The sequence below is a fragment of the Hesperophylax consimilis genome, chromosome 2 (genome assembly GCF_061612785.1).
Source record: "Hesperophylax consimilis isolate HC1 chromosome 2, BYU_Hcon_1.0, whole genome shotgun sequence".
Classification (NCBI taxonomy): Eukaryota; Metazoa; Arthropoda; class Insecta; order Trichoptera; family Limnephilidae; genus Hesperophylax; species Hesperophylax consimilis.
This window is the reverse complement of record NC_142837.1, coordinates 7,358,829-7,371,771: the sequence shown is the minus strand read 5'-3', so window position 1 is coordinate 7,371,771 and position 12,943 is coordinate 7,358,829. Positions and strand designations below refer to the sequence as shown.

Sequence of the window (12,943 nt, the reverse complement as noted above, 5' to 3'; positions counted from 1 at the left end):
AATGATGCAAGATATAACTACGAAATAAATATCAACATCAAGAAATGATTATATACTAATACAATAACATGAATAATTATATCTAACTATATTTGTTACCCTTTGGGAAATGTTCAAACCAAAGATATTTAACTTCAAACCCAATATGAAAATTTGTATAATTATTTATAAAATAAATAAACGGGACTGCGGGAGATGGTTTTGGTAGATTGAACTGACTTGGTTAAAGGTATCATATTAAAATATAACTTTCCTCTCAACAAGATAATTGCAGAGAGGAAAAATTCCTAACCACTTTACTCCTCACGAAAGAGGATAGAACGCCTCCAAGAGGGTTCGATTTGAAAACGTTCTATAAATAGAGAACCGAATTCCATACAAAGTCAGTTCAACATGTACCTCTGAGAGGGAATCCTCTCTCCTAAAAAACCATCTCCAAGTCTCCAAAAGTCTCAAGAAATATTTTCAAGTGTTTTATTCAGTAGTAAATTCAGTTTTCGCCAGTATTAAATTCTTTTCGTCAGTTCGGATCTGGAAATAAATTCCTCTCTGATCGTGGCTTTAAACTCTACCACAAAACCTCTACAACATCTACCAAGACTGAAAACGCCAAAAGGTGTACCCAGCTACCTTCGTATCTACAGTTATTGTCCGGACGGTATATTGTCTCGTACACATACGTTATGAAAAGAAAATCACATAAAAAGATATGTAAGAGTTTTTAGAGCACATTAATTATCTGCTATGTGAATAATTCAAAAATCACCAGCTGGGATAGTTGCATTTTCTGATACTCGCTGATTAACCGATAACTGGAAATGTAGATTGCACAAATCACGGGCTTTCTAAAATGCTTTTTGAAATGCAACCCACTTGTAAAAGGATTATATCTAAGGGTAACATCGTTTGCAAGATTTCCGAAAAGATATTAATTTCACCAGTTGATTGAAATGTTTTCGTATTATTGTTTCTACCGATTGACCGGAAATTTTATTGAGCCTTTGAATATGACCGAAAAACTCTAACTTTCATGTCTGAAAGATTAGACGAATAAATCATATCAAAGCAGTATATTCTGTTTTCTAATCGTATTGGGTTCACATTATATGTTGAACGATCAAGCTAGTAAAGATAATGGTTTTAATAGTGGAATAACTTATTGAGAATGAACCTCTTATTTTAATGTTTAATCATTGAATATTATATTATCACCTCTCATAGGAAAATTATGAAACAGAAAACTTAACAAGATGCGACTGAATCTTTTTTTGTGTCAAATATTTTGTTTTTTTTACTCCCCACACAGGAGAGAAATAATGTCCCTTAGGGCCTATGTCGTCTTTTGGGATACTGTGTAAATGGTCTTTTTTTAAGGAAAGGAAGGAGATGAAGTTCTGGGAAGGTAAATGGTATAAGGGGTGGGTAGGAATCTAGGGATCAGGGTGTACAGGAGTGATGGACAAATTAATATATCCTTCCCACTGTGGCGCAAAGCGATAGGTCGAGAAACCAGTGGGAGAGGTCAAAGGGTCTCGACAAACCAGTCTTTCCCGATTTGGAAACTGGTGTGTGTGTTCTGAACGTACCTCACCCGATGAACCAGGGCACCCCTATTAAGTCAAAAAATGTAGCGAACCACTTGAGGTGACCTATGACAGAGGTGTCGGTTATTCAATCAATTGTTTCCGGGGTGGCGGTACCCTGACCCGCTTCCCAAATTGTTTGAGAGTTGTTTTTTATTATCTTAATTGATTAAATACGTAAGAATTATTAAACAATCGTTCACGGTATGGATTAAATGTACAGGAACACAGCAAAGAGTGTATTATGTTCAGGAATAAATATAGAAAACACTCGTATAATGTAACACTATACGGGCTTGCTCGTTGGTGCCCTTAACCTCTTGACACGTGAGATTAAGCCACAGAACAGAAAATAATAATAGGTTTTTTGCCATTAAAGGGGAAATTTTTTTTTTTTATCTGTTGTATTTTTTCACATTCACAACTATTTTCATTCAAATATCAAGTGTGGGTTATTTGGGGGTAGGTAGAATTATTTTGTCGTCGAAATAAATTGAAATCAGCGATAAACAGTAAATAATTAATAAATAAAAAAATTAGAAAACAGGGACATAATAATACTGCACCCAGGATCTCAAAAGGTTATTGTAAACGTCTAAGCAATACAGAATGTGTTTAATTTTTGACAATGAACAATCTATGAATTATATTATAGTTATATTTGTCGTGGAAAATAATCAACGAACTTAAAAAATGTTTAATCAATCAATTTTTTTACACAATGAAATCTTTCAATCATTCGGTAATCCTCTATTTTTGCTTTTCTTATCACTTGACATATGATGATGTACTAACATATATTAAATTTAATTAATTATTTTGTAATAATTAAATATTTATTAGTGGTTATTATATAGTAAATATTTTTATCGGGCATGTACTAAATACATCAATGATTTGGTTCATAATTATTAAAATTTATGATTTTTACCTGATTTTGTCTACATAATATTTAACAACAATTTAAATATTATTACATAAGTTGGTACACAGCCCGCGATATTGAATAGTGTTTTAATACCTTTATCTGTCATGTACTAAATACATTATCGATTTAGTTAATAATTATTATAATGTATGATTTTCACCCGATTTTGTCTATATAATATTCAAAAACAGTTTAAATACTATAAAATAAGTTGTTACACAGCCCGCGATATTTATTAGTGGTTAAATAACTATATCTGGCATTATGTATGCTTATTTAGTTTTCCTACCTACCTTAGTTTATTGATTTTTTTCTCAGTATATTACGTATCGTTTGATGATGTGAACATTGGTTATTGGGATGTATCTTAATTTTTTGTACCAATTATCTATGTAATCAATAATAATAAATTAAACAAAAGTGAAGTGTTTGATAAATGTAGTTGTATTGCTTACTTATTTTCAAATTTTGCTTTACTTTGATGTGATTTTTAAAAAGAAGTAAAACTATACTATGGAAAAATTAGACTAGTATGCTAATTTGTTTGAAAACCAACGCACGTAATAACAAAATTCTGTGATATTTAGACTAGTGTGCTACTTTGCTTGAAAAAATATGCATGTAATCCCGAAATTCGGTGCAAATTAGACTAGTGTGCTACTTTCCTTGAAAAATCAATGCACGTAATCCCGAAATTTGGTAAAAATTAAACGTTTTACGTCCGTGCGATGAAATAATAGGAACGACCATCTTAGTGCTAACCTTGAACTTATCTAAGGCTTCATGATTTGTTGCGTGAAGTCCTATGAGTAACATCACAGTCTACTGGATTGGTATATATATAGATATCACTTCCGATTATCTGGATTAACGGATGAGCGATAGTTATGACTAACGAAATTATGTTTGGATTACAATAAGGATTACTGTGATGTACATTCAAATATGATATCCCTTGATTATAATCTCACAGAGTATTTAAATATTCATGATTACACGTGCTTACATAAATATTTACAATTAAAACAGACAATGTAGAATCTTATTTCTTACCAAAGCGGAGTAGATATTATTTTTTGTCAGTAATTTTTTTTCAGAAGGTCAGGAAGTTTAATTGTTATAATAGAATATAAACTATAAATTTCTCAGCTGATAGAGTGCCGGCAGTAAACAGCTCGTTGCACATATTTGTAATCTTTAAAATGATTGTGCCGTGATGGAGGAACAGAAGCAAATACAGCTTTCAGTTGACACCGGCGTAGTTTAAAAACTTGAATTCTCCAATATTTGGTTTTAATTTTATCTAATTTTATCTGCAGGAGTTCCACAAGGTTCCATATTGGGACCTACACTATATATAATTTATGTAACTATAATGAAAAATCTTTTTCTCTTTTGTTAAACATTTTGTATTTGCAGATGATACGGCATTGGTCATATCACATAAAGATCTAAAAATTGCAATTGAACTCATGCAAATTGACTTTAATCAACTTTGTAAATGGTCACATGATGCAGGACTATTAATAAATGCTAAAAAAAACAAATTTATGCATATAAGATCACCTAATGCCAGATTTCAATTTAATCCAAATATTATTTCTCATAATTTTAATTGCATCCATAAAAATATCCCGACTAATTGTAAATGTGAAAGCTTAGAATTAGTTACAGAATATGTCTATCTTGGTGTTACAGTAGATTGCTTTTTCAAATGGGACAAACATTTTTAAAAAACCTGTAAAAGACTCAGATCAATTGCTGGCAGAATGTACAAATTAAATTTTTTCCTATCAATTGAAACACTTAAAATAATTTATATGTCAATGGCAGAATCTATTATAAGATATGGATAACCATATGGGGAAATACTAGTATAACCAATCTGAAACAAGTCCAAGTTGTACAAAACGCAATTGTAAAATTACTAGTCGTCCCTAATATTTTTAAACAGAGACATAATACACCGTTGCTGTTTCAGGGTGCCAAAATTTAACCTGTTAAGGCTATTCTATGGCAAAAAATCATAATTCAATATATATTTACCCCGCAGCATAAAAAAAAATTAGAACATAAATACAGTTCTAGATTCACGCGCAATGACGGGTTAATAGTTCCGAAATTTAATAATAAATACGGACAGAGAACGTTTGAATACAACATACCGAAGAAATTTAATTTATTACCTGACACTATAAAGCAATGTAAATAAATAAGGCTGCCGTCATTTTTCTTTTTAACTAAAATATCGAGAAATGTTGTTTCTCCCATTTCTCGATATTTTAGTATCATGTAGAATTGCAGAACACAAGGTAGATGTCACTAATAAACGCTTAACTTCATCCATAGTACAACATGTCCTTAATGAAGGTCATAAAATGGACTTTAATAATACCACAACAATAGCTAGCATATACAATGAGCCAAAAAGAATTTACCGCGAAGCAATTGAAATTCATAAACATAAAAATAATATGAATACCAGAAATGACTCAATTAGAATTCCCAACACCTGTAAAGTTATAATTGACCAAAATAACCCAAAACCGACATTTCCAAAATTACAGAAACACTTCCAACAAGTTCAAAACAACCCAATCAGGTCGCTACACACATACTGCTTGATATTGCCAACCCCGCCCCCACCCCCTCTACCGTCAAATCATTATCAACACGCATACTTCGTCCTAGACATAAGAATTGATAAGCACCCACTTGTATCTTGACTTCCGGACCGAACAGACACGCGAAAGCGTTCAGTTTGAGACGAAATTCAGGACATAAGGCCTCTGAAGATGGACAGTGAGATCTGTCCGAAACGTCAGAAATTAAAAAGTCCTTTTAAGGACTACTTTACGCGGGTAAACCGAGAACATTATTCTACATCTTACACCCGTGAAAACCTTAACCATAACATATATATATATATATATTATATATATATTATTTATTTTATTTCGAATGAAATTCTTATCGTACTTCAACTTGATATTGATGATTCCCACTATATCTTGGCAAATAATATTTATCTAAGTACATGTTAAAAACATATTTCATAAATTAAGAATCTGAGGGTTAAAAATATAAGATCGATTCATAGATCGAAAGAACCCATATAAATTATATTGGTTTTTTTTCATTTTAGTTCAAATTAAAGGCAATTTTCAATGTGTGCGTCATAAGTCTCAAAAATGACTCGACGAATTTCTCTGAAAATAGAGATCAGTTTATCTAGGAGTGTCGGACATATGAATACACCTCTTCTATCTAATAAAAGATTGATAAGAGATTGTATTTATGTTTAAAAATACTGTGATATTTTTTCCAAACCAAAAAATGTACGTATACCTACGAGAACCAAGGGAAGATCAATTTCAAGGGTGGTTATAAACTTAAGTTCCTACAAATAACGGTTTGAGTTGCGTAAGGACTTGTGCGATTTATTACAACTCAATAAGACATAACTCCGGCAAAAAGGACCATTCCGATAAGGTCAAAAAGCGATTTACGTTGCTGAATATTGGGCACATTTTTTTCGCCCCTATTTGTAGGTAGATTTTATTGCTATGAACTTTTCCTTAGTGACTAAGATAAATAATTTACCTAAATCCTTTAATGTCCATGTCCATGTATACCAATGCTTTTAAAATTATTTCACAGAATGGAGCTAAGGAGCTTACAGCTCTTTTATGCATCTGTTTATAACTTTAAAGGGGACAGGCATATTTTATAAGCATTCTTTATGTGTGTGTTTACTCATTCAATTGAAATCATTTAAATTATCTTCACTTCTTTCCCGAGTGAAAGGTACTATCGTGTGGAGAATTAATACTCGATAAATTGCGGAGCCTGAAAAATGTCAAAAGCTCGGAATATTTATACTTATTGTGATATATATGGGCTATTGCAATGTCTAGAGACTAGATCTCATTTATAAGGTATTCTCTAACCTCCTTCACCTTTTTTTTTCTACCGCTCACAACACTTTCTACAATGGTGATGCCATGGCTCTATTCGCTTTAGTTTGGGTCTTTCATGTGGTGCTAAATAAATTAAATTTTGTATTAGTAAAAAATATTTTCTTATTTATTTCTCAACACTCTCATTATGAAAGGAATCGAATGATACGTCCTGATAGAAATTTATTCATCTATGTTTTAAAACATTTTCAAAAAGAAAAATGATACTTAGATTAATCATTATACGTAAAAAACCATTTGAAAGCATTAAGTGATTAAAAATACAATCGCTGTTCTTTATCTAAGTATTGTTTGAGAATTCTTTTGTGTCTCAGTATTGTTACTTTTACCCTCGTTTATATGTTTTGGCAAATGAAGGGTTCAAAGATTTATCCTCAAGGATCCATGGCTCCTTATATCTTTACCAAGAAGTAACAACAAACAACTGCTTCTTGTTTCGAGTCACGTAATAAATTTTATTTTAGAGATAAATTTTATATCAGCGATAAAGTCTTTATACTTTCTTAGAAAAACTTATATTTTTGTGACACTTTAATCCTCGTAAAGAACATCTGAAAATAAAAATGATGAACTATAAAAAAATCTTGAAACACAGGAGAGAAATTCTCAAAAAATTAACTCGCGTTCAACGAAGTTACAATCAATTAATTGATAGTTGCTTGAAAATAATAAAGTAAGTAAGTAATTTCATTTTTGGGACTTCTTCAATATTCTTAATTATTTTTTTTATTACTCTGTAAATATGTCATTTATAAAATACTAGGCAATCAGAATAAATTTAACTTTACATAAAACAGATATCTACATTCTACCATACCTACTTATGGTAGGTTAATCTATTTATTTATTTATGTTCTCCGTAAAATGGTAATGCACATGTATAATATACTGGAGAAGATCACAAATTTAAGGTAAGTGGAAGTATAAAAGGTCATAGGGGAAGTTTGACTATGGCGTGCTTCTTAGGTATTGAAATCGAGCATTCCTGTTAAGAACAACTCTGGGTATAGGAATGGTTAGTACGTATATTCTCTCATATATAGATAACGCTTGAACCATCTTGTACATATATATCGTATTTTCTATTTCTGGGGTAAGGTTTCTTTATGCTGAGGTGTAAGTTGTTCAGTTTCCACCATGTGACCAGAGAATCGAGATCATTCTGCAGAAGAGTGGTATCGATGTGAATTTTAATAGCTTTGAAAAGTTTTATGTCAGCGAAGAGGAGATATTTTGAGCAGTTGATCTCTAATTGAATGATCTAAGCTTTCGTGGAAAATCCATCCCATGTTTATGTCCAGAGGCAATATTTCTGTTTGTTTATGTGATTTAGTTATGTAATCAAATGTGAATAAATTTTAAGGAGGATTTATGTTTTCTATGAATGGTCGAGAATCATGGGGACGGATAACAGCATTTATATGTTTGATTTTGTGTTACTTGTTTTTGTTTTTATTTTGCTTATTTTGTTACGTGTGTTTGGTTTTATTTTGTATTAGTAAACCAAGTCTAACATTTGTAAATTTATCTAACAAACAGTGTTAAATTGTGTAAGATTGTAAACAAAATTAACGAAAACGTCAGTTGGTTTTTTCTCTGACGTAAAATCAGCACCAATCACCGAAGATAATAATATTTTTTGGCTCTAATTTTACACTAATACTTATAGTTTTGTCGTATTATGTTATACAGATTTTATATTTAGAAAAAAACTATACAACACAAATAAATATGATGACATTTCTATGTGATACTTTCACCCAGAAATCTTCACGTTGGGTTTCCATGTACGGTTTTTTCGCGTGTGAGTGGGTGACAGCTCGGAAAGCCAGGAGAGTCCCTCCTCCGCGACTGCCTCTGTCTTTCCTATATACGTGAGCAACCAGATGTGTTTGATGTCACATTATGTTATTTAGATATTATTTAACGTTTTGGTAGATTTCACTCATACCTGATTTTTTCAGAAGTGTTGTTGTCATCCGTCTTGGTTTGGAGTCATGGTCTCCAAAATGAGCACTCGTTGAAAGAAACGTTTTAAAGCCAAATCGAGATATCAACAAGGTTAGAGACAAAGTAAAAAAATTAAAATTAAATAAAATTGTAGTAAAAGAATTTACTATTTAAAAATTTGGATGACTAATGCGTGACGCTTATTAGCAAAAAATACTTTAATGGTTGCACATGTCATTTAACACGATGCACTCTATGATTGGAAGAGTGTGATCTCAAACACAAAGGTAATTTAACATGATGCACTCTGTGATTAGAATAGTGCAATCTAACACGCAAATTGTATGAGTATTGGAAGTAAATATCTAGTTTATTTATTTTATTTTATGGAAATCAACAGTTTACGATATGGCTGAGTAACCAATTGAAGATTTCCTTATTTTGCCCCTGTTTGAATAGTGCAAAAACAGGGAAACTATTTCGCCACCCGGTTAGGTAGCGTTGTGAGGCGGGTTAAGGTTGGGTTTGTAGGAGGGGATTAATTGGTCATAATTAATAATAAATAAATGAAGCGATCTGGATTGCATGAAAGAGGGAAAACAGACCCCAGTGGATCGTTCCACATACTAACCGACTTACGCAAACACGAGCCGAAGAAACGACCCGTACTCGTGTAGCCAACACCATTTGTGAACGGCTGTTTCGCTCGTTACCGTCGAGTTTCACGGACGTGCATCAGTTTGTGTTTGTGTGGAGTACACATTTTGTTAGCAAGATCAGTATCATTAATTCTATATTCGATATAACAGAATAATATAGATAACAAAATACTCTAAACACACAGAAAATTAAATTAACCACTGATGATCACACATCGAGCTATGTAAAACTAATGATTGAGGTTGCAATTTTCCAATAATTATAGATATAATATATAGATATGATATAATAATATATCACAGTATTGTCGCGACAGAAGACCGTATCGCATCGCTATGTCGTGTAACTCATGTAATATAATTATAAACGAGTGTCTTACGTTCATTCAAAACAAGGCAGACACTCTGGATGAGATTGCAATTACACAATTATGCATCTCTACTTACTCCGAAGAGGAAATAAAGGAGGCGAAAACTATCCTGTTTGAAAAGCTTCCGGATAAACGTACTTTGCGGAAAGGAGATGGCAGAATCAGCCGAGACCTCCAGGACATCCTGAGAGCATTGAAGGAGACCGATCCTGATAAGCTACCAGTGTTCGCTGCTAAACAATTACATAAATTGCCTCCCATCAACTTCGACAGCATAGATGTGTCCAAACTCCTTAAGGAACTCAATGCACTGAAAACGGAAATAACGCATATAAAAACCGAACTAAAAGATTCATCGACCACAAAAAATGAAGACATAAAACAAGAACTGGCACTAATAAGAGAACAAATTGCAAATATTCAGGTACCAAACAAACAAAGTGACTTAACTGGGAATTCGGAAGTAATTATTAACCACTCAATTGTGGGTAAGTCACGATTTTCAGATAGTAAACAAATACCGACGGGCGGCGCATCCTGCTTATCGACTGGTTCTAGTAATACAGTGTCAACCACACACACAAAGACAATGAACGAACACACTCCAAATAGTCCAGTGCAGCCGGGAATGAACTTCGCACACGCTTTAAAACAACATAATAAACAGGTATCGCGTGACCGCGGTCCGCGGCCTCGGCCTCCTGCGGAAGATGAGAAAGGATTTACATTAGTAACTAGAAAACCCAAACGCAACTTGAGAGGAAAAGCAACCTCAACGACACTGAAGTCGGCAGATTTAATTACGTCAATTTATATTTCACGGTTTACATTGGAAACTACAGAGGACGACGTAAAGACCTACCTTGCAAATAATGGTCTCGAAAATACTAAGATCGAAAAAATTAAGCCTTACCGTCCCACGCCATTTAACACCTTTAAACTTTCTGTAAAAGCAACTGAAGGGCCGAAATACCTGGTGGAAGAACTATGGCCGGAAGGAATTGTATTCCGTAAATATATAGAATCGCGTACATCAACCAAAAATCAAAATGACAACCGATAAATTAAGAATTATTTCGATTAACTGCAGATCGGTCCGTAGCTCCGAAAAATTTATTCACGATCTCTGCGAATCATATGACATTATACTAGTCCAAGAAACGTGGCTACTCCCAACCGAGATTGAATTTTTATCTAATATTCACCCGCATTTCAATAGCTTGGGCACCTCTGCCGTCAATATAGCTAACGGTCCCCTACTAGGTCGGCCGTACGGCGGAGTGGGAATAATTTACAATCAAAACTTAAGGGTTACCACAATCCCGATGGACAATTGTCGTATGGCCGGAATCGAGGTGAGTCTAAATACTGAAAATTTAACCATCTTCACAATCTATATGCCGACTTGCTTAACTGACAACTTTGTGGAGTTTACCAACTGCCTGGCCTCCTTACAAACGATCATTGATGACAAAGATTATATCAATTCAATTATTATCGGAGACTTCAACGCCAATCCCGACTCACTCTTTGGAATAGAGCTAAAATCTTTTTGTCAAGAATTCGAATACATTTGTGCCGACACCGAAATTTTACCTGAGAATTCTTACACATACGTCAGTGACACGCATAGTACTACCAGGTGGTTAGACCACTGTCTAGTTACAAAAAATATTTACAAACAAATTATCGATATGAAAATACATTACGATGTTGATTGGACTGACCACCGACCCCTCGAAATAACTTTAAATACGAATGGAATAGTAACATCGGAAGTATTTTCATCTATATTAAGGGATCCAGCATTATGGAATCCAAAAAATATACGTGATATTGGAATTTACAACTCATGTTCGCAAACTTATCTAGCTAAAATCAACCCAAAAAATGGGTGTGTCAAGCCTACGCAAGACAGAAGTGAAACTTCTAGTATTCTTCTCTCTCTCTCTTTTCATTTCATTCTCTCTTTTTTTCTGTCTATTGACATATTTATAAGTAGCATGTGATAAAAAAAATTAAAAGTTATAAAAAAAGAAAAAAAAAATTAGTTAAAGCGGGGATCGAACCTCGGTTCTTCACGACCACAGTCGTGCGCTCTGCCTGTAGACAGCGAAGATGAGTTAGGAGAGTGAGTTAAACTAGGTATATAATATTTACACCTTGCTAATGTTTTCAGTATTATTAGGGCTTTTTTATACTAATTTTCATATATTTATTGGCAGGTAGAGTAGAAATTAATATTGTTTAGCGTTTGCCAACGACCATACCATGTTGAACACACCGGTTCTCGTCCGATCACCGAAGTTAAGCAACATTGGGCGCGGTCAGTACTTGGATGGGTGACCGCTTGGGAACACCGCGTGCCGTTGGCCTATTTTTTATTTTAATTTCATGTTTTTTTTATTTTTTTATCATTACTATAATTAATAATATCATAAAATTCTTTAACTTTTCAAGTATGCTACAGGCCTAAAATATTACTTAGTGGATTGATATTATGGTCAACCATTGAAAAAAAAAATTCCTACAAACTTATTAATGTAATTACGATCTTTTTCAAGCGCGTATGTAATGATTATTTTTATCAAACTCGCACACACCTTGCTAATTTTTTCAATATTATTAGGGCTTTTTTATACTAATTTTCATATATTTATTGGCAGGTAGAATAGAAATTAATATTGTTTAACTTTTGCCAACGACCATACCATTTTGAACACACCGGTTCTCGTCCGATCACCGAAGTTAAGCAACATTGGGCGCGGTCAGTACTTGGATGGGTGACCGCTTGGGAACACCGCGTGCCGTTGGCCCATTTTTTATTTTAATTTTATGTTTTTTTTCATTTTTTTATCGTTAACATCATAAAAAATTTTATATCATTCTTTAACTTTTCAATTATGCTACAGGCCTAAAATATTACTTAGTGGATTGATATTATGGTCAACCATTAAAAAAAAAAAATTCCTTAAAAACAAAAAAATAATATTCCATGGCCGAGAATCGAACTCGGATCAACTGCTTCGAAAGCAACTATGCTGACCATTACACCACCAACGCCAGTTGTCGAGATGAGCTAAGAAGCATTTATATTTTACTTCAAAACTTTTACTACATCAAATGAACTTTAATCGGTCCCGCATTTTCGTTTCGGTCATGAGTTGGTTTTACTCCTCGAAATTGCATGACGCGCGTAAAGAAGTTTCACTTCAAAAATACATCTCTTGAGAACGGTGGCAACCCTGAACGTGCCAAAATAAAACACCTCTACGGATGTATAGTACAAGCATTACGAGACAGTGCCACTAGTATATTTAGAAATACTACTACACCAAAATATAAGCAAGTTTGTGGATGGAATGAATTTGTCGCAGACAAATACGAAAAATCAAGACAAGCGATGCTCACCTGGATTGATAATGGGAGACCGCACAATGGTCCCATCGCCGAGGATAGAAGGACAAAGCGT

General features: G+C 33.4%; 1 protein-coding gene and 2 non-coding genes across 3 annotated transcripts in view; all 3 read left to right on the top strand.

The window, feature by feature from the left end:
- The window catches only part of LOC149425658 (gonadotropin-releasing hormone receptor-like), a 476,707-nt gene that overhangs the window by 248,355 nt on the left and 215,409 nt on the right, over nt 1–12,943 (top strand). The window lies entirely within an intron of this gene.
- On the top strand, nt 11,728–11,846 carry LOC149425660 (5S ribosomal RNA). The gene has a single exon (XR_016304652.1). It is a non-coding gene; the product is annotated as a 5S ribosomal RNA (ribosomal RNA).
- Nucleotides 12,169–12,287, top strand: LOC149425659 (5S ribosomal RNA). Its single transcript, XR_016304680.1, has one exon. It is a non-coding gene; the product is annotated as a 5S ribosomal RNA (ribosomal RNA).